At 47.9% G+C, this 19383-nt stretch overlaps 1 protein-coding gene across 1 annotated transcript in view; it reads right to left on the reverse strand.

Annotated features, from left to right (window-relative positions):
• Positions 1–2338: 2338 nt before the first annotated feature.
• Positions 2339–19383, reverse strand: part of LOC140417991 (uncharacterized) — a 49386-nt gene continuing 32341 nt past the window's right edge. The window contains exon 4 of the mRNA XM_072501421.1: positions 2339–8909. The gene's annotated coding sequence lies outside the window, so the exon portion shown is untranslated. The remainder of the gene's footprint in view (positions 8910–19383) is intronic.

Here is a 19383-nt window from a genome sequence, read left to right on the forward strand (position 1 = left end):
CATAGAGGGTAAAACAGTGACTAGGGAGAGGGTAGAGCCTCTTAAGGATACACTAGGTCATCTATGTACAGATCCACAAGGGATGGGAAAGGTCCTAAATGATATTGGCCTTCTGGAAGTTTAAATACAACACATCTACTGGTCCTCCTCTATCCACTCTGGTTGAGACTTCCTCGAAACACTCTGATAAATTAGTCAGACACGGTTTCCCTTTCACAAAGCCATGCTGACTCTGCTTGATTAGATTATGATTTTCTCAATGTGCTATTATTTCCTAATAATTGATTCCAACATTTTTTTCAACAATAAATGTTAGGCTAATCGTCCAATAGTGTCTCGTTGTTTTCCTCCCTTCCATTCTGAATCGGGGGGTTGTCACATTGGCAGTTTTCCAATCCTCTGGTACTTCTCCAGAATCCAAGGATTTTTGGAAAATTACAATCAATGCATCCACTATCCGTGCAGCCATTTATTTTAGGATCCTAGGATGCAGCCATCCAGGGGACTTATCTTATCCCCATTAGTTTGTCCAATACAACTTCTCCAATGATGGTATTTAATTGCTCCCTCCATATTCTTTAGTATTAATGGGATATTTTAAGTATCTTCAACCGTAAAGACTTTTGCAAAATATCTGTTTAACTCCTCTGCCATTTCCTTGTTCCCCATAACTGACACAGCGGCATGGAGGCACAGTGGTTAGTGCTGTTGCTTCACAGCTCCAGGGATCTGGATTCAATTCCCGGCTTGGGTCACTGTCTGTGCAGTCTCCACGTTCTCCCCAAAACAGTGTGGGTTTCCTCCCACAAGCCCCAAAAGACGTGCTTGTTAGGTGAATTGGACATTCTGAATTCTCCCTCTGTATACCCGAACAGGTGCCGGAGTGTGGCGACTAGGGGATTTTCATAGTAATTTCATTGCAGTGTTAATGTAAGTCTACTTGTGACAATAATAAAGGTGATTATAATAAAGAATATTATTATCTCCCAAGATACAATCAGATCAGCCGGGAACGTATTGAATGGTGGAGCTGGCTCGAGGGGCCGAGTGGCCTACTCCTGCTCCTAATTTGTATGTTATCACATCCTTTATAATAGATTGTAGCATTTTCCCTCCTACTGATGTCAGGCTAATGGGTCTGTGGTTCCCTGTTTTCTCTCTCTCTCCTTAAATAGTGGGGTTACATTTACCACCTTCCATTCTGCAGGAATCATTCCAGAATTTATAGAATTTTGAAAGATGATCACCAATGTATCCACTATCTCTACAGCCGCCTCTTTCAACACTCTGGGATGGAGAGCATCAGCTTTGGGGGATTTATTAATTTTCAACCACATTAATTTCTCCCGTACTGTTTTTTCACTAATACTAATCTCTGCTCACTAGTCCCTTGGTTCTCTAATGTTTTTGGGACAATTTCTGCATCTTCCTCCATGAAGACAAACACACACTGTTTAGTTTCTCTGCCATTTCCTTATTCCCCATTATAAACTCTCCTGTCTCTGCCTGGAATGGACCCACATTGGTCTTTGCTAATCTTTTCCTTTTCACATTCCTATAGGAGCTTTTGCAGTTCTCCCCAGTTTGCTCTCATATTCTACTTTCTCTTCCATCAGTTTCTTGGTCCTTTGCTGAATTCTAAAACAAGTTCTCAATCCTCAGGCTCACTACTATTTGGGCCACTTCATGAGTCTCCTCCATTGATCTAATGGAATCTTTAACTTTCCTTGTTCACCACGATAGCTTCATTTTGCTGTTTAATTTTTGTTTCTTAAAGAAATCTATATTTTATGTAAATAAAATGCGAGCAGTTGCCTGTCTATTGTTTATCAACATACAAAGAACAAAGGACAGTACAGCAAAGGGACAGGCCCTTGGGCCCACCAAGTCTGCTCTGATCATGATGTCTATCCAAACTAAAACCTTCTGTGCTTCCATCTGTATCCGTCTATTTCCATCCGATTCATGTATTTGTCAAGATGCCTCTTAAACGTCACTATCGTACCTGCTTCCACCACCACCTCCGGCAGCGAGTTCCAGGCACTCACCACCCTCTGTGTAAAAAAACTTCCCTCGCATGTCTCCTCTAAACTTTGCCCCTCACACCTTCAACCTGGTAATTGACTTTTACAACCGGGGAAAAAGCTTCGGACTATCCACTCTGTCCATGCCACTCTTTTATCAGGTCGTCCCTCAACTCCGTCGCTCTAGTGGAAACAATCAGAATTTATCCAACCTCTCCACATAGCTAATACCCGCCAGGCCAGGCAACATCCTGGTAAACCTCCTCTGCACTCTCTCCAAAACTGATGCACGATCAATTACACAAAGACGAGAGTTGGATGCAATTGAGGCTTTATTACACTGAGATGTGTGGCCTCCTACAGCAGCTGGCGAAATGGCTTCTATACTGGGATCACACATATTTATACTCCGCCTACTGGGCGGAGCCAGCAGGCTGGGAACTACCCCCGTATCTGTAGTACAGGGCCTCACCATAAAGTATCTACATCGACATTCTCTATATACAATACATACATCAGTGGTGACTACCACATTCACCCCCTGTTAAAATTGAGTCCGGCGGGGGTGGTGGAGAACTATATGCAGAAAGATGTGATTTCAAATACAGAAAATATTACAAGTTCAGGCGGTCCGGAGCCTTGATCTGCCGTTGAGAGCAGTGCTGGCGGTGACTCCGGCGTTGGTTTGGTCTTCGGTGACTCCGGGCGGCGACTCCGGTGTTGATTTGGTCTTTGGTGACTCCGGGAGCGTGGCAAAATCCTCTTCATCCCCGGGTGTGAGCCGGGGGAGGACGGATTATCCTGGAGCGGGAACTGCGGTGGGGTGCGCCGGAGCAGGGGGGTGGGTGGTGGAACCAGCTGGTGCCAGGTCCCTGAGGGAGACTGTGTCTTGGCGGCCGTCGGGGTACGCTACGTAGGCGTACTGCTGGTTGGCGTGAAGTAGCTGTACCCTCTCAACCAACGGGTCCGCCTTGTGGAGTCGAATGTGCCTACGGCGGATAATGGGTCCCGGAGCTGTCAGCCATGTCGGGAGGGACACAGAGGTGGACTTCCTAGGGAAGGCAAAGAGACATTCATGAGATGTTTCATGAGTCGCAGTGCACAGGAGCGACCGAATGGAGTAAGGGCGTCGGGGAGGACCTCCTGCCAGCGGGAGGCCGGGAGATTTCTGGACCCTAGGGCCAGCTGGAAGGCCCTCCAAACCGTCCCATTCGCCCTTTCCACCTGCCCGTTTCCCCGGGGGTTGTAGCTGGTCGTCCTGCTCAAGGCGATACCCCTGTTGAGCAGGAACTGGCGCAGCTCATCGCTCATGAATGAGGATCCCCTGTCGCTGTGGACGTAGGCGGGGAAGCTGAACCGAGCGAAGATGGTGTTGAGGGCTTTGATGACGGTGGCAGACGTTATATCAGGGCATGGGATGACGAAGGGGAATCTGTAATGTTCATCGACCACACTGAGGACGTAAGTGTTATGGTCGGTGGAGGGGAGGGGCCCTTTGAAGTCCACGCTGAGGCGTTCAAAGAGGCGGGAGGCCTTCACCAGGCGCGCACGGTCTGGCCAGTAGAAGTCCGGCTTACACACCGCGCAGACCTGGCTGTCTCTGGTGATTGCCCGGACTTCCTCGATGGAGTAGGGCAGGTTGCGGGCCTTAATGAAATGGTAAAAACGTGTGATCCCCGGGTGACAGAGGTTGTCGTGCAGAGTCCGGAGTCGGTCCACCTCTGCGCTGGCACATGTACCTCGGGATAGGGCATCAGGGGGCTCGTTGAGCTCACCGGGGCGATACAAAATCTCGTAGTTGTAGGTGGAGAGCTCGATCCTCCACCTCAAGATTTTATCGTTTTTGATCTTGCCCCGCTGTGTGTTGTTAAACATGAAGGCAACTGACTGTTGGTCAGTGAGGAGAGTGAATCGCCTGCCAGCCAGGTAATGCCTCCAATGCCGCACAGCGTCAACGATGGCTTGGGCCTCTTTTTCAACGGAGGAATGCCGAATTTCGGAGGCATGTAGGGTGCGGGAAAAGAATGCCACGGGCCTGCCTGCCTGGTTGAGGGTGGCGGCCAGAGCGACGTCTGATACATCGCTCTCGACTTGGAATGGTAACGTCTCGTCGACTGCGTGCATCGCGGCCTTGGCGATGTCGGCCTTGATATGGGTGAAGGCCTGGTGGAGCCTCAGCCGTCAGGGGAAAACAGTGGATTGAATGAGTGGGCGGGCCTTGTCCGCATAGTTTGGGACCCACTGGGCGTAATATGAAAAGAACCCCAGGCATCGTTTGGGGGCCTTGCAGCAGTGGGGAAGGGGGAGTTCTATGAGGAGGCGCATGTGATCGGGGTCGGGCCCCAGAACTCCGTTCTGGACCACATAGCCGAGGATGGCTAAGCGGCTCATGCTGAACACGCACTTCTCCTTGTTATAGGTTAGGTTGAGGAGAGTGGCGGTGTGGAGAAATTTGGCAAGGTTGGCGTCATGGTCCTGCTGATCGTGGCCGCATATGGTGACATTGTCCAGGTACGGGAAAGTGGCCCGCAGTCCGTACCAGTCAACCATTCAGTCCATCTCCCGTTGGAAGACCGAGACCCCGTTAGTGACGCCAAAGGGAACGCTAAGAAAGTGGTAAAGGTGGCCACCTGCCTCGAAGGCTGTGTATGGGCGGTCCGCCTTGCGGATGGGGAGCTGGTGGTAGGCAGATTTCAGGCCCACAGTTGAGAAGACCCGGTACTGTGCAATCTGATTGACCATATGAGATATGCGTGGGAGTGGGTACACGTCGAGCTGCGTGTACCGATTGATGGTCTGGCTGTAGTCAACGACTATCCTGTGTTTCTCCCCAGTTTTAACGACTACCACTTGGGCTCTCCAGGGGCTGTTGCTGGCATCGATGATGCCCTCCCGAAACAGTCACTGGACTTCGGACCTGATGAAGGTCCTGTCCTGGGCGCTGTACTGTCTGCTCCTGGTGGCGACAGATTTACAATCCGGAGTTAGGTTTGCAAATAGGGGAGGTGGGTCGACCTTTAGGGTCGCGAGGCCGCACACAGTAAGGGGTGGTAGGGGCCTGCCCCATTTCAGTGTTAGGCTCTGGAGGTTGCACTGGAAGTAGCAGGGCAGCGCAGAGGTTAGGAAGGATGTAGAGACGGAAGCCGCTGAACTCCACGCCTTGGACAGTGAGAGTGGCGATGCAACACCCCCGGATCGCCACGGAGTGGGACCCGGAGGCCAGGGAGATTCTCTGGTTAACGGGATGTAGCGCGAGGGAGCAGTACCTTACCGTATTGGGGTGAATGAAGCTCTCGGTGCTCCCGGAGTCCAGCAGGCAGGAGATCTTGTGCCCATCGACCTTCACTTTGGTTGAAGCGGTTGCAAGGTTGTGTGGACGAGACTGCGGAAAGCGGATAGATCCAAGTGGACTTTGTCCTGAGATGATCCCACTCGTATCAGTTAACCACTCTAACGGTTGTGTGGGGAAAATGAAGGATCCCTTTGAGTGATGTGCACTCTCTCCTAATTATGATCCAAATTCTTGGAGGATGTTTCTTTTTGCGACCGTGACCGAGGCGAGACGCGGCTGGTCATCGGTGGTTGCGGGCGATGAGCAGCTGGTTGAGGTGCCGGGTGGGCAGAGGTCCTGGGGGGAACAAGATGGCGGCACCCACGGGTCGCACGTGTCGTGGGGAAAACAAGATGGTGGCGCCCATTGGTCCTGGGGGGGAAACAAGATGGCGGCAACCACGGGCCGCACGTGTCGTGGGGAAAACAAGATGGTGGCGCCCGTTGGTCCTGGGGGGAACAAGATGGCGGCACCCTTAGGCCTCACGTGGTCTGAGGAGGGGAAAATGGCGGCGCCCACTGTCCGCACGTGGCGGGGGCCGGAACAATAGTGGCAATTGAGCGGGCCTGGCACACTGCAGCAAAATGATTGGTTGGCTGCCGCGTGGCACAGGCGTGGGGTTGGCTGAGGGCGTTCGCTGATAGGGACCATGATGGGGCGGCCGTCTGCGGAGTCCACGATACACAGGGGGGGTGGGCCGCTCGGCCGGGTGCATAGGCTGGACGTTGCATGAAGCGACCGTGAGTGAGAGCGCTAGCTTTTTGGTTTCTGCGAGGTCGAGCGTGGACCGTTCTAAAAGGCGCTGGCGGATGTGATCGGCCCCTATGCCCGTAACAAATGCATCTCTCATGAGCAAATTCGAGTGTTCCATGGACGAGACGGCCTGACAGTAACAGTCTCTAACTAGGGGAACCCGGGCACGCCAGAAATCTTCCACTGACTCACCAGGAAGTTGACGACACATGGAGAGGAGGTGCCTGGCGTATAGTGTGTTCGGCCGCTGAGCATAGTTTTCCTTCAGTAGCGCCATGGCTTCTGCGTAGGTCATCGCGTCCTGGATAAGTGGAAAGACGTTGGAGCTCAGCCGCGTGTAAATGATCTGGGTCTTCTGTGGTTCTGGGATTGGGGCTGGCGCAGACCCGATGTACGCTTCGACACAGGCTAGCCAGTGTTGATACTCCTTTCTGGCGTTGTCTGCTTACGGATGCAGCTGCAGGCGATCCGGCTTGATGCGGAGGTCCATCTTCTGAAAACTTAGTGTAATAAATTGGTGCACGATCAATTACACAAAGACGAGAGTTGGATGCAATCAAGGCTTTACTACACTAAGATGTGTGGCCTCCTACAGCAGCTGGCGAAATGGCTGCTGTACTGGGAGCACACATATTTATACTCCGCCTACTGGGCGGGGCCAGCAGGCAGGGAACTACCCCCATACCTGTAGTACAGGGCCTCACCATAAAGCATCTACATCGACATCCTCGATATACAATATATACTTCAGTGGTGACTACCACGAAAGCCTCCACATCCTTTTGGTAATGTGGTGACCAGAATTGTAGGCAATATTCCACGTGTGGCCTAACGACAGCTGCAGTATGACTTGCCAATTTTTATACTCAATACCCCGACCAATGAAGACAAGCATGTCGTCTGCCTTCTTAGCTCCTTATCCACCTGCGTTGCCACTTTCAGTGATTTGTTTATTGTAATTTCCCAATCTACCACAGACAACTTGCCCCTCATACCCTGACAGTTTCCTTCTGCGAGAAACACCCAGATAAATTAGGCAAAAGAACCCTGTAACCACCACAGCCCATCTTCATGGCAACATGGCTGCTTTGGGAACTAAATATCTTCCAACGTGCAAACACCTTTTCATTCTGTGCTCCTCGTCAAACTTGGAACCAGGTAATCGCAACGAGGCTCAAAAATGGTCAGCCCACCGGAGGCAGAGGTGTTAGACCGGCCAGTCCAGCAGAAAGAAACCCTCCAATCATCACCATTCACCAGATGTCAGAATGAACAAAATGCAGTCCTGGATGTCAGTGAGAGCAGAAACAATAACAACGGAACCAACATCTGTAATTTATTGTGAACTTGTTGGAGTCACAACAGGTGTGATGAATCACAAACCCCTCCCCACATTGAGGGCAGATGAATGGTCTCTCCCCAGAATTAACATGCTAGTGTCTCCGTAGTTGGGACGGATCATTGAATGTCTCCCCTGCTCAGAGCAGGTGAATGGCTTCTTCCAGGTGTGAACTCGCTAGTGTTCCTGCAGGGTGTCCGGATATCTGAATCCCTTCTCTCACTAAGAGCATGTTAATGCCTTCTCCCCGGTGTGAACTCGCTGATGTCTCTGCAGGTTGGATAACCGAATGAATCCCTTCTCACGCTGAGAGCAGGTGAACGGCCTCTCCCCAGTGTGAACTCGCTGGTGTCTCCGCAGGCTCGATGAAGTAGTGAATCCCTTCTCACACTGAGAGCAGGTGAATGGCCTCTCCCCAGTGTGAACTCGCTGATGTATCCGCAGGTTGGATAACTGAGTGAATCCCTTCTCACACTGAGAGCAGATGAATGGCCTCTCCCCAGTGTGAACTCGCTGGTGTGTCTGCAGGCTGGATAACCGACTGAATCCCTTCTCACACTGAGAGCAGGTGAACGGCCTCTCCCCAGTGTGAACTCGCTGGTGTGTCAGCAGGCTCGATGAAGTAGTGAATCCCTTCTCACACTGAGAGCACGTGAATGGCCTCTCCCCAGTGTGAACTCGCTGGTGTTTCCGCAGGCTGGATAACTCAGTGAATCCCTTGCCAAACTGAGAGCAGGTGAACGGCCTCTTCCCAGTGTGAACTCGCTGGTGTAACTGCAGGGTGGATAACCGACTGAATCCCTTCTCACACACAGAGCAGGTGAACGGCCTCTCCCCAGTATGACTGCGTCTATGAACTTCCAGCTGAGATGGAACCCTGAATCCCTTCCCACAGTCCCCACATTTCCACCGTTTCTCCATGTTTTGGGTCTTCTTCTTTCTCTCCAGGTTTGACCTGTCAGTTGAAGCCTCGATCACACACAGAACACGTGTACGGTCTCTCTAAGGGGCTGGTTTAGCTCACTGGGCTAAATCGCTGGCTTTTAAAGCAGACCAAGGAAGGCCAGCAGCACGGTTCAATTCCTGTACCAGCCTCCCTGAACAGGCTCCGCAATGTGGCGACTATTGGCTTTTCACAGTAACTTCATTGAAGCCTACTTGTGACAATAAGCAATTTTCATTTTCCCCGCTGTGAATGGTGTGATGTTTTTTCAGGCTGTGTAACTGGTTAAAGCTCTTTCCACAGTCAGTGCTCTGGAACACTCTCACGCGGGTGTGTGTGTCTCGGTGCTTTTCCAGTCACACTGATGGTTAAAATCTTTTGAAGCCGACAGAACAGACAAACATTTCTCCTTCGAGATTTAAAGGCCGATGATATTCAGTTCCAAGGAATTGAGAGACTCAGTCAGATCGAGGCGTAAAGTTTGAGATTTCTGTCTGTAATTCCTCCTCTTCTAATATCCTGTAAAAACAATTTACAAAAGACATCACTGTCAGTACAGGATAGAAATCCACAGCAGACAATTCTAGTTCCGAGAGAACATTCTTTCCTCTCTAATTCCCCAAAAGCTGTAAATCTCCATCCCACACACTCTCCCTCCATTCTCACTCTGCTGCATCTAATATTCACCCTCCCAATTCTCCTGACGGTGCTGATTCAGGCTGATTGACAGATCCATGCTCACTGCTTCCTGTCCTCGGCACAGAGATCATAACAAATACGAGCTGCAGTTGGCCATTTGGCCCATCGAACCTGCCCGTCTATTCTGTGGGATCATTGGCCGATCTATGTCAGCGACATTCTGCATGTTACTGACCAGAGACTGAGTGTGCTGACTCAATATCTGTGAGCTCATGAGGCCGAGCTGTAAAACACCATGAAGGGGCTCGATGATCCGGAGGAGAGAATCCTGAACATTGGGCAAGATGCCTCCTCGGCGGAGGCAAGAATTCAATCCTTGGAAAACCGGCTGAGTGGTGTGGTGGACTCCTGGAGAACTTGGAGAACTGAGGGTCAGAGAACGAACATCCGAGTAGTCGACCTGCCAGAAGGTGTGGAGGGTAAGGCTCCTGTTAGGTCCTTTGAGGACCGGCTGCCACGTTTTCTCAAGTTGGATGTGAAGCCTGGGTGTTTCAAATTAGAAAGGGCCCCGGATCCTGTCTTTGAGGCTGAGGGATAGTTTTCATCCCAGGCCTGTAATCATTCCCTTCCACAACTTGAAAGATCACCAGAGGGTCCTGGAGACGGGAAAGGTGAGGTGGGAACTGGCTCCTACCTCACCTTACAGTGAATTATGTTGCGTCATCCTGTGACCCTGAAAATTGTATCCGACAACTCCGTCAAGTCTTTCAATAATCCGACTACTGCCTTGGCCTTCGCTAAATCCATGAAGGGGAAGAATTGGAGCGAAGATTTGCAGCCCAGACTAACTGAGGCTCTAATCCGGACTCTTTCCCTATCATGGTGTTGTTGTCTGAATTTGTTATCTTTTATCCTGTTGAAGGGAGTTGTTATTCTGTGAGCGCCGATTGAATGTCTTCTTCTCCTCGTGTGTTCCAGGGACTCGTATTATCTTATCTCAGTTATGGCAGATTTGCCGTGTGCTTATTATCCGCCGTCTTTCTTCTATTATCCGAGCATTAATCACGGCAGAACCGAGTGGCGCTATTGCCGAAGGGTGGGAAGTGGCGGATGCAGGTCTTCACGGGTGGGCCTAAAATGTGGGAGGGACATTCGATCCCCATTCCCTTGTTGGCCCTTCTTTTCTTCTCCTCATTTTGGAGAAGGTATCCTGAGGGTAACGACAGTCTGGCCGTGAGGTTAATCCTCCGGGTCCACAGTCTCATTGAGGAATGTCCCCTTGGTTCTATTGTGGTGGTGATTCTTTTGTATTTTTGTTATTATGGGAGGGTTTATGTGTTGTTGACTTTATCCTACTCTGGTACAGACGGGGCTTTTATCCTTGAAAGGAGCAGTTTAGGGAATCTTTTGTGCCTCTGGTGTAAAGTGAGTTGGAGGAGGGGGTAATGGCGCACGCCCGATTGTGGTGTGAAAATCTGTTCCTGTTCTCTCTGTCGCCTAACTAATGGCGGCAGTTAATCTGCAAATTTTCTCAGGGAATGTACGGGGCATCCATCACCCTATCAGAAGGAAAAAGATCCTCTCCTTTCTTAAGGAGAAAGTCGACATAACCTTAGTACAGAAAACTCATCTGGATGATGGGGAACAGTTCTGGTCAGCCTATTATAGGAAGGATACTGTTAAACTAGAAAGAGTGCAGAAGAGATTTACGAGGATGCTGCCAGGACCTGATGGTCTGAGTTATAAGGAGAAGCTGGATTGGCTGGGACTTTTTTCCCTGGAGCGTAGGAGGCTGAGATGTAATCTTATCGAGGTCTATAAAATAATGAGAATCATAGATAAGGTATACAGTCGACATCTTTTCCCTCAGGTAGAGGAGTCTAGAATTAGAGGACATACGTTTAAGGTGAGAGGAGAGAGATACAAAAGAGACCAGAGGGGAAATTTCTTCAGATGGAAGGTGGTGAGCATCTGGAATGGCTGCCAGAGGCAGTGGTAGAGGCGGGTACAATTTTGTATTTAAACCCCAGTTAAATGGGCAGGGTGGGTATAGAGGGATATGGGATAAATCCTGGCAAGTGGGACTAGCTTAGTGATAGAAACTGGGTGGCATGGACAAGCTGGGCCGAAGGGCCTGTTTCCATGCTGAAAAAAATCTATGACTCTATCTGGAACACAAAGAAACCTCGCCTGAAGTCTGTTGAGCTCCAATTACCAGGAGCTAAGGGAGGGTATGGTCTCCCGAAAATCATGCTTCATCAATTGGCCTTTCGTCTTAGGTTCATAATGGGTTGGGATGGACCCAACATTCATCTGGCTCAATACAGAAGCAGCCCAGTCAGGTCTCCCTGTATCCAAAACTGGCACAGGCTGATTATGGAGTGCATCTCCATGCAATTTTTAATGTCTGTAATTCATTCAGAGTCTGATGCATTGGGTAAAGTATGGGATTTCTACCTCAAATACATAACCTCCAATTTGACTGACTTGCGCCTCCTGAGCTTTCCATGAGTGAAGTTAATTTAACTTAGGCCGGGAGTAGGGCACAGTGGTTAGTACTGCTACCTCAGTGCCAGGGACCCAGGTTCAATTCCTGCCTTGGGTGGGTGTCTGTGTGGAGTTTGCACATTCTCCTTGTGTCTTTGTGGGTTTCCTCCGGTTGCTCCAGTTTCCTCCCACTGTCCAAAGATGTGCAGCGAAAGTGGATTGGTCACACTAAATTGCCCCTTAGTGTCCAAGATGTTTAGGTTAGATAGCTTGACCATGATCAACGCACCGGTTTACGAGAATAGGGTGAGGAGTGGGCTTCAGTGAAGTGTTCTTTCTGAGACTCACTGCAGACTTGAGGGGTGAATGGCCATCTGCACTATCGGAGTTCTCTGTTATCTATGTTGTGTTATTCATTTTAATTTGTATATGCTGTTAGTCTGTTTGTAATATTTTACAAACTGAATTGTTATCCTCTGTTATTATATAATCTTACCCTCTTTTCCCACTCACTATTTTAACCTGTTAACTGGTTGTTCAATTGATCTGGCATTTCATCTCGAGGATCTGGTCCCTCAAATATCCTGTTCCAAATTAATTCTGCAATGTGTTGCTGAATTAATGTTGGCAATATCTCTTGTTCCGCTCTGTGACCATTTTCCACCTTTCTTTCTGTTACTCTGTTGCATTCATTGTTTAAAACATGATTTAAAAAATAACAACTTATTAAAAATCTGTCCACCTCATCCGTGAATATATTCAATGACCCCCACAGGTCCCTGTGGAAGAGAAATCCAGAGACTAATAACCCTCTGAGGGAAGAGATGACAGGAAATATATAACATAGCTACAGCACAATATTACAAGGCTAGAAATAATAATAAATGTACTTTATTATAGAACCATAAATAATATGATGTGGAGATTATATATAAATAAGATGTCTAATTTGTACCATATAACAACACGAGACATATCTCTGTCTGATATTAATTTACTGTCCCCTTAAATGTCAGCCATTTCCTGGAGAAACCAGCCCTTTAATTGTGAACATTGGGAAAGAGACCATCCTTTTAGCCAGACAAATAAATGCACGGTAGCATTGTGGATAGCACAATTGCTTCACAGCTCCAGGGTCCCAGGTTCGATTCCGGCTTGGGTCAGTGTCTGTGCGGAGTCTGCACATCCTCCCCGTGTGTGCGTGGGTTTCCTCCGGGTGCTCCGGTTTCCTCCCACAGTCCAAAGATGTGCAGATTAGGTGGATTGGCGATGATAAATTGCCCTTAGTGTCCAAAATTGCCCTTAATGTTGGGTGGGGTTACTGGGTTATGGGGATAGGGTGGGAGTGTTGACCTTGGGTAGGGTGCTCTTTCCAAGAGCCGGTGCAGACTCGATGGGCCGAATGGCCTCCTTCTGCACTGTAAATTCTATGATCAAGCTGAGGGAGCAAAGAATGACAATGTATTTACGAGAGAGAAAAGCTTTCCAGAGTCTGCACCTTCCCTAGATTCACTTCCTTTCTCTTCAGAATGAGAAAAGAAATGGAAAAAGGGAGAAAAGAAAGTGTTTTACTCACAGATGTTGGAGACAGGAGGAAGCCTCATCGTCCAGCTTCCGCATTCAGGCAACGGGGGAGCTGCTTGGATGAAGGAAGAGGGTCCTTCCGGTTCACCAACTCTTCCCATTGGTCAACAACTGTCCGACGCACTTACAGGAATCCGCGGTGACGTCTCAGGGTCCAGTGCTCAAGCCCGGCGCGCGGACACGGCAGCTCCAGGACACTCATTAATCCCCCTCCTCCAGACAAGGTTTCCAGGCAACCGGCTGACAGCTCCGGCCAGAGCGAGAAGTCACTGGGTGATTTTCCCTCCCTCCGTGCCGGGACTGCGCATGTCCAAGAGAGAGGAGCGGCTGCGCATGTGCGAGGGAAAGCCCACCCCCTGACCTTCTTGGTGCGGTGTTGACCAATGAGAAGAGTTAGGACCGGAAGGACTCTGCTCCTCCAGCCAATCAGCGCGAGCTTGGTGTGCATGGAGATTTAACGTCACACAGACTGAAACCTCCTCCTGTCTCCAACATCTGTGAGTAAAACACTTTCTTTTCTCCCACTTTCCATTTCTTTTCTCATTCTGACCTTCAATTGGTCACTTGCAGCAACTGAAGGGAAAGGAAGTGAATCCAGGGAGGGTGCAGACTCTGGAAAGCTTGGCCCAGGTCTCTCTCTCTCTTAAAGTCATTGACATCCTTTCCTCTCTCAGCTTCATAGAACCAATGAATTTACAGTGTAGACGGAGCCCATCGAGTCTGCACGGCCCTTAGAAAGAGCACCCTACCTAATCCCATGCCTCCACCCGATCCCTGTAATCCAGTAAACCGACTTAACCTCTTGGACATTAAGGGCAATTTAGCATTATCAATCCACCTAACCTGCACATCTTTGGACTGTGGGAAGAAACCACAGCACACAGAGGAAACCCACACAGACACGGGGAGAATGTGCAAACTCCACACAGACAGTCTCACAAGGCCAGAATTGAACCCAGGTCCCTGGAACTGTGAGGCAGCAGTGCTAACCACTTGATACATTTGTTTGTCTGGCTGAAAGGATGGTCAGTTTTCTAATATTCACAATTAAATGGCCGGTTTCCCCAGGAGATGATTGACATTTAAGGGGGCAGTAAATTAATATCAGACAGAGAAATGTCCAGTGTTGTTATATGGTACAGATTAGATATATTATTTATGGTTCTGTAATAAAGTACATTTATTATTATTATTAAATCTGCACTGACCCGCAGAAAGAGCATTTCACTGAGGCCCACTCTCTGCCCTATCCCCATAACCTCGTGCATTGATTATAGACAACCCACCTAACCTACACCAGCACAGTGGGCTAAACAGCTGGCTTGTAATGCGCAACAATGCCAGCAGCGCGGCTTCAATTCCCGTACTGGACTCCCTGAACAGGCGCCGGAATGTGTTGACTAAGGGCTTTTCACAGTAACTTCATTGAAGCCTACTTGTGACAATAAGCAATTATTATTATACCTCTTTGGTATAAAGAGGGCACTAAGGGGCAATTTAGCATGACCAATCCACTTTAACTGCACATCTTTGGACTGTGGGAGGAAAACGTAGCACTCAGAGGAAACACACGCAGACACAGGGAGAATGCCTATCTTCACACAGACAGCCACTCAAGGAATCAAACCTGGGTCCCTGGTGCCGTGAGGCAGCAGTGCTACCCACTGTGCCCTATTCCTGGCCGAAGTTGAATTTAATTCATTCATGGAATGCCCAGGAGGAGCAAGTCAGTCAAATTGGAGCCTATGTATTTGAGATAGGAGTTCCATACTTCACCCAATGCATCAGACTAGGAATGAATTACAGACATTAAAAATTGCATGGAGATGCATTCCATAATCAGCCTATGCCAGTTTTGGATTGAGGGAGACCTGACTGCTCTGCTTCTGTATTGAGCCAGATGAATGTTGGGTCCATCCTAACTCAGTCCCTTATGAACCTGAGACGAGAGGCCAATTGACATAGTCTGATATGGGGCCAACTTTCCACAGCTGATGGTGACTATTAGGTGGGACCTTGCCCGGTGGTCGGCTCTTCCGATTTCATGGTGAGGGAGAATCACCTTCATTAAAATGAATGTGTTGCCCAGACTGTTGTACCCTCTGCAGATGCTGCCTATACTGCTGTCGAACAGAGTTGTTAAGGAAATTAATGGTACGATTAGTACATTTATCTGGTCTCAAGTTTGTTCTGCTCCAGTCACCAGGAGCTAAGGGAGGGTTGGATCTCCCGAATATCAGACTATGTCAATTGGCCTCTCGTCTCAGGTTCATAAGGGATTGAGTCCTTATGAATAACTCCTGCTCCTATGTTCCAATGGTACAAAGATAGGTAGGAAAGTAAATTGTGAAGAGGACATAAGGTTAAAAAGCCATATGTTAAATGAGCAGGATAAAATCTGGCAAATTGAGAATAATGTGGGAACATTTGTAATTGTCCACTTTGACAGGAAGAATATAAAGGTTTATTATCTAAATGGTGAGAGATTGCAGAGCTCTGAGATTCAGAGGGATCTGGGTGTCCAAGAGCATGAATCACAAAAGGCGAGTATACAGGTACAGCAAGTAATTAGGAAAGCTAATAGAATGTTATTGTCTATTGTGAGGGGAATTGAATACAAAAGTAGGGAGGTTACGCTTCAGTTATACAGGACATTGGTGAGACCACATCTCGAGCACTGTGTACAGTATTGCTCTCATTTAAGGAATGATGTCAATGTGTTGGACGCAGTTCAGAGAAGGTTTACTGGACTCATACCTGGAATTGGAGGCTGGTCTTATGAGGAATGAGTGGACAGGCTGGGTGTCCGATGGAGTTTAGGTGGCTTGATTGAACCAGATAAGATCCTGAGGGGCCTTGACAGGGTGGATGTGGAAAGGATATTTCCCCTTGTGGGAGAATCTAGAAATTGGAGTCACTTCAAAAGCAATAACTTGCCCATTTACGGCAGAGGATAACTTTTTTCTCTCAGGGTTGTGAGTCTTTGCAACACTCTTCCTCAAAAGGCATGGAAGCAGAGTTTTTGAATATTTTTAAGGCAGGTTGGATAGATTCTTGAAAATCAAGGGGGTGAAAGTTTATCAGGGTAGGTGGGAATAAGACCACACTAAGACCATAAGTGATAGGAGTAGGCCATTCAGCCCTTCCAGCCTGCTCCACATTTCAATAGTATCATGGCTGAAACCAACATTTCTCACGTTCACTTTCCTGCCCTTTCCCTGTAATCCTCGGTTCCCTGACTGATCAAGAATCTATCTCAGCCCGAAATATACACAAGGACTCTGTCCCCTCAACTCTCACGTTCCAAAGACTCTCCAAAAGAATTTCCTCCTCATCTCAGTCTTAAATTGACATCTCTTTATTCTGAGACTATGCCCTCTGGTCCTAGATTCTCCCACGAGGGGAAACATCCTCTCAGCATTTACCCTGTGAAGCTCCTTAAGAATCCTGTATGTTTCAATGAGATCAACTCTCATTCTTCTAAATTCCAATGAGTAAAGTCCCAACCTGTTTAATCTTTGCTCTATGACAATCCCTCCATACCTGGGATCATCCTAGTGAACGTTCTCTAAACAGCCTCCAATGAAATAATATCTTTCCTTAAACAAGGGGACCAAAACTGCTCTCAGTTCTCCAGATGTGGCCTCACCAGCACCTTGTACAGCTGCAGCAAGACTTCCCGACTCCTTTACTCCAACCCCCTTGTAATCAGGGCCAATATTCCATTAGCCTTCCTGATTATCTGCTGCACCTGTCTGCTAGCTTTCTGTGTTTCATGCACAAGTTCCCCCAAGTCCCTTTGTGTTGCAGCTTTCTGCAGTTTTTCTCCATTTAAATAATACTGTTCTTTTGTTCTCCCTTCCAAAATGAACTTCACAATTTCCCACATTATGCCCCATGTGGCAACTTTTTGTCCACTTGCTTAACCTCTCAATATCTCTTTGCAAACTGTTTGTATCCCCCTCACAACTTACCTGTCCACCTATTTTTGTGTTGTCTTCAAATTTGGGCACAGTACGTTCGCTTCCTTCCTCCAAGTCATTAATATAAATTGTACACAGTTGTGGTCCCAGGACTGATCCCTGTGGAACCCCACTGGTTACAGGTCACCAACCTGAAAAAGAACCCCTTATCCCCACTCGCTGTTTCCTGCTCATTAACCAATTCTCTATCCAGGCCAACTCCATGGGTTCTTATCTCATGACTTAACGTTTTGTGAGATACCTTGTCAAAGGCCTTCTGGGAGTTTAAATACAACACATCTACTGGTCCCCCTCTATCCACTCTGGTTGAGACTTCCTCGAAACACTCTGATAAATTAGTCAGACACGGTTTCCCTTTCACAAAGCCATGCTGACTCTGCTTGATTAGATTATGATTTTCTCAATGTGCTCCTATTACTTCCTCATAATTGATTCCAACATTTTTTGCAACAATAAATGTTAGGTTGGTCGTCCTATAGTGTCTCGTTTTTGCCTCCCTCCCATTCTGAATCGGCGGGTTGTCACATTGGCAGTTTTCCAATCCTCTGGTACTTCTCCAGAATCCAAGGATTTTTGGAAAATTACAATCAATGCATCCACTATCTCTGTAGCCATTTCTTTTAGGATCCTAGGATGCAGCCATCCAGGGGACATATCTTATCCCCATCGGTTTGTCCAAAATGACTTCTCCAGTGATGGTATTTAATTGCTCCATCCGTATTCTTTAGTATTAATGGGACAGTCAAAGTATCTTCCACCATAAAGACTGATGCAAAAAAATCTGTTTAACTCCTCTGCCATTTCCTTGTTCCCCATAACTGACACAGCGGCGTGGAGGCACATGGTGGTTAGCACTGTTGCTTCACAGCTCCAGGGAACCGGGTTCAATTCCCGGCTTGGGTCACTGTCTGTGCGGAGTCTCCACGTTCTCCCAAAACTGCGTGGGTTTCCTCCCACAAGTCCCAAAAGACGTGCTTGTTAGGTGAATTGGACATTCTGAATTCTCCCTCGGTGTACCCAAACAGGTGCCGGAGTGTGGCGACTGGCGGATTTTCACAGTAACTTCATTGCAGTGTTAATGTAAGCCTATTTGTAACAATAATAAAGATTATAATAATAAAGAATATTATTACTATCGCCTGAGATGTATTTTCTAAGGGGCCTCTGTGGAGTTGAGGTTACAATCAGATCAGCCGTGAACTTATTGAATGGCGGAGCAGGCTCGAGGGGCCGAGTGGCCTACTCCTGCTCCTAATTCGTATGTTATCACTTCCTTTATAATAGATTGTAGCATTTTCCCTCCTACTGATGTCAGGCTAATGGGTCTGTGGTTCCCGTTTTCTCTCTCCCTCCTTAAATAGTGAGGTGACATTTACCACTTTCCAATCTGCAGGAACCATTCCAGAATCTATAGAATTTTGAAAGGTGATCACCAATGTATCCACTATCTCGACAGCCACCTCTTTCAACATTCTGGGATGTAGAGCATCAGCATTTGGGGATTTATTAACTTTCAATCCCATTAATTTCTCCAGTACTACTTTTTCACGAATACTAATCTCTTTCATTCCCTCGTGCTCACTGGTCCCTTGGTTCTCTGGTGTTTTTAGGATGATTTCTGTATCTTCCTCCGTGAAGACAGATTCACATTGTTTAGTTTCTCTGCCATTTCCTTATTCCCCATTATAAACTCTCCTGTCTCTGCCTGGAATGGACCCACATTGGTCTTTGCTAATCTTTTCCTGTTCACATTCCGATAGGAGCGTTTCCAGTCAGTTTTTATGTTTTTCCCCAGTTTGCTCTCGTATTCTATTTTCTGTTTATCAGTTTCTTGGTCCTTTGCTGAATTCTAAACCAAGTTCCCAATCCTCAGGCTCACTAATATTTTAGCCACTTTGAGTCTCCTCCATTGATCTAATAGAATCTAACTTTTCTTGTTAGCCACGATAGCTTCATTTTGCTGTTTAATTTTTGCTTCTTAAAGGAATCTATATTTTATGAAAATAAAACGCGAGAGGTTGCCTGTCTATTGTCTATCGTCATACAAAGATGAACAAAGAACAAAGGACAGCACAGCACAGGAACAGGCCCTTCGGCCCACCAAGCCTGCTCGGATCATGATGTTTGTCTAAACTAAAACCTTCTGTGCTTCCAGGGTCTGTATCCGTCTATTCCCATCCTATTCATGTATTCATCAAGATGCCTCTTAAACGTCACTGTCATACCTGCTTCCACCACCTCCTCCGGCAGCGAGTTCCAGGCACTCAACACCCTCTGTGTAAAAAAAAACCTCCCTCACA

The sequence above is a fragment of the Scyliorhinus torazame genome, chromosome 5, assembly GCF_047496885.1.
Source record: "Scyliorhinus torazame isolate Kashiwa2021f chromosome 5, sScyTor2.1, whole genome shotgun sequence".
NCBI lineage: Eukaryota > Metazoa > Chordata > Chondrichthyes > Carcharhiniformes > Scyliorhinidae > Scyliorhinus > Scyliorhinus torazame.